The sequence below is a fragment of the Pinus tabuliformis genome, chromosome 2_2, assembly GCF_031772625.1.
Source record: "Pinus tabuliformis cultivar Carrire ecotype Pingquan chromosome 2_2, CPIR1, whole genome shotgun sequence".
Classification (NCBI taxonomy): Eukaryota; Viridiplantae; Streptophyta; class Pinopsida; order Pinales; family Pinaceae; genus Pinus; species Pinus tabuliformis.
The window spans coordinates 975,130,292-975,133,243 of NC_142300.1; the positions used below are offsets into that span (position 1 = coordinate 975,130,292).

Here is a 2,952-nt window from a genome sequence, read left to right on the forward strand (position 1 = left end):
ATAGAGTGATCTCAATAAAAATATTTTCTCTTTTGTGATACTTTTAAATAATATGGAGTGGGCTTTACGATTTGATTCAAGTAGAATATTAGAAAGAGCTTTATTACAAATATCAAAAACTTTTTATAACAAATTATAGTAGAGGAAGATAAATAGGAATCAAGTAGAATATTAGAAAGAGCTTTATTACAAATATCAAAAACTTTTTATAACAAATTATAGTAGAGGAAGATAAGTAAGACGAACAAGTTCTACTTAATCCACAATAAAAATCTTGCTAAAATAAAACTATATTTTGTTGAAATTTGATCTATTTCTACCAATAAAGATGTCATCATTGAATTTTTCATCATTCAATGATGATAATGTTAAGAATGATTAGCAAAGCCTCCCTAAAAAACTTATCAATGTATCATTAATATCAACATGAGAAAAGAAATATGATGAAACAGACACTCTCTTCCAATTGTAAAGTTATATTTTAAGAGGACTTCGATTAACAATCTAACAATTATTTAGTATTGATTATATAGCCATTTTAAAATATGCAAAGACATGTAAAGTCCAAACAGTTAAGGATATGATAACCCATGGAGTATAAAATTATTTCTTCCATAGTTTAGATTTCATTTCCTAAGGAAAAAATTATTTTCCTCGAGATAAAAAATAAAACCTAAACCACTATTAAAAAAGCTCTCTTCCTACCCATCAAAAATAGGTTTTTTGATTGCATTACAAGTATCTCACTCGACGGCTAATTTTCCTCCTTAGAGAGCAATGACTAATTTTCCTTAGATAGCAAATTTGAGAATGTAATGACATTAAAAGCATCCGATTTTCTAAACAAGAAGGAAATAGATTCATGTGAAATATAAATTCAACTCCACAAGTATCTTGAGAGAAACATTGATGACTCAGAACATTGATGATTCAGAAGAGTATCTCGCATTGACACGGCAATGTAAATCACGGGAGCGAGATAGGACAAAGTATGGAATGATAAAGCATATATTGAGCTATATGGGGTCTACGATGTTTCCCTGCTACAATTACCCACTATCAGGATGTTTACCTACGACGCTTATCTGCTCTTGATAACACTGATTGAGATGGTTCACTATTTTTCAGTTATTTACCGATAAGTTTCCCCTTCAAACCTTCAACAAAGCTTTCAATGTTTATATCCGAAGATCCTCCTCTTCGCACCGCAGTCCTCGCACGGTCTCTTAAAGCCTCCACATTTCTCTTTACCTCTATCCCTTTGTCACTGAACAATTTTCTGATAGTGCTGGATATATCTATCCTCAGTATCCGTCCTTCCCCTCCTGCCTGACCTCCTCCGCTCAATCTGTATCCAATCTTCCATTCGTCGGCCATGAGCTTGCTGTTGGTGAATTGATCATTCCAAAATGGAAACCCTATCATGGGAACTCCAAGAGCTGTGCTTTCAAGCATTGAGTTCCATCCGCAGTGCGTAATGGATCCCGCAACGGAGGGATGTGACAATACTTGAAGCTGTTTTCACCATGGAACAACGAGCCCCTGCTCTTTGGTCTCGTCCAGAAAACCCTCCGGTAGGCAGTCTGAGACTGTTGAGGACACTATGTCAGGACGAAGAACCCAGAGGAAGAAATGTCCGCTGTCCTTGAGACCCATCGCTATTTCCTCCAGCTGAGCTTTAGTCGCATGAATCATACTCCCAAAGGAAACGTATACAACCGAACCATTAGGTCTTGCATCCAGCCACTCGGAGCAGTCATATTGTGTCCAAGTGGTCGTTCCAACATTTTTGTCATTGGAATGTTCACCGTTCATTAAACCCGAGGGAAGCAAAGGACCAACATGCAAAACAGGAGGGTTTAAATTCACTGCCTTACTTTCGAGATCGTCAAAGGAATTACCAAGAACCCAATCTGCCTCGCGACTTATTTGAACGAACCTACGCATCACATCAAGAAACTGCTTTGAGTCCGCACCTGTCTCACGGATGAAGGACGGAAGATCTCTTGTTTCTAAGGTTGGGACGCCGGGAATAAAATCAATGGAAATCGTGCCTTCATCAGCTGCAAATAAAAATAAACAAGATTGAGATGTGAGTAAACTACATGCCTACTGATGACGACCGGCTCAGATATATCTTCAATTTTTTATCAGCGGGATTTCAAGCGGAAAATCTATGTAAACCTAGTAGAAACCTTACCGGGTCCCTCGTAAAGAGAGTGACAGTGATCCTCCAGCAGATGTAAGTGATAGTAGATTGAATAAAGAAACGTAGGCTGTGTCCAAAACGAAATCCAGGGAATACCTAATTTCTTTGTGACTTCAAATGACCAGGGAAGTGAACTGGCAGCTATGACACACGATATGGCAGGCCCCGTCTTGTTGAGATTTTGAAGGAATCGTTCCAACTCTCCTGCCATGTTATCCACAGAGCGCACGAAATCACTCAATCTGGCCGACCGATCGAAATCCAGAGGTAATCCATCAGATATTTGAGCAGAGCGAATGTCAAGACCAAGATTACGGGCTTCCCGCTCAATAGAATCGTCTTGTTCAGCACTGTGAGCGTGAGATTTAGTGATCTGCTGGTGTCTGTGGTGCGTGGTAACGAAGGTGACTATAACACCTTTGGAAGCAAGCCTCTTGGCGAACTGCATCATGGGAGTTATGTGACCCTGCGTTGGGTATGGGAACACAATAGCATGCAGCGGTTCTGGACTGCGAGCCATCTGATCGTTGGATTGTGAGCTACGGCTACTGGCTAACGGATGCAGAGGTACTGGAATATAAGGATTGGGTGGAGTTAGTTTAGCGAATGTTTAGCCGTCTCTTGCTGTTCATGGATCCTCTGATCTTTGTTGCACTGCCAATTTTACTGATCCTAGGAATTATTTATATTTCCCGGTGCGTCGATATTGCTTGAGTGACGTGTTTTAGAGACGTGTTTGATAG

At 39.6% G+C, this 2,952-nt stretch overlaps 1 pseudogene; it reads right to left on the bottom strand.

Moving 5' to 3' along the window:
• Nucleotides 1-1,128: 1,128 nt before the first annotated feature.
• On the bottom strand, nt 1,129-2,729 carry LOC149196512 (UDP-glycosyltransferase 86A1-like; annotated as a pseudogene).
• Nucleotides 2,730-2,952: the final 223 nt, after the last annotated feature.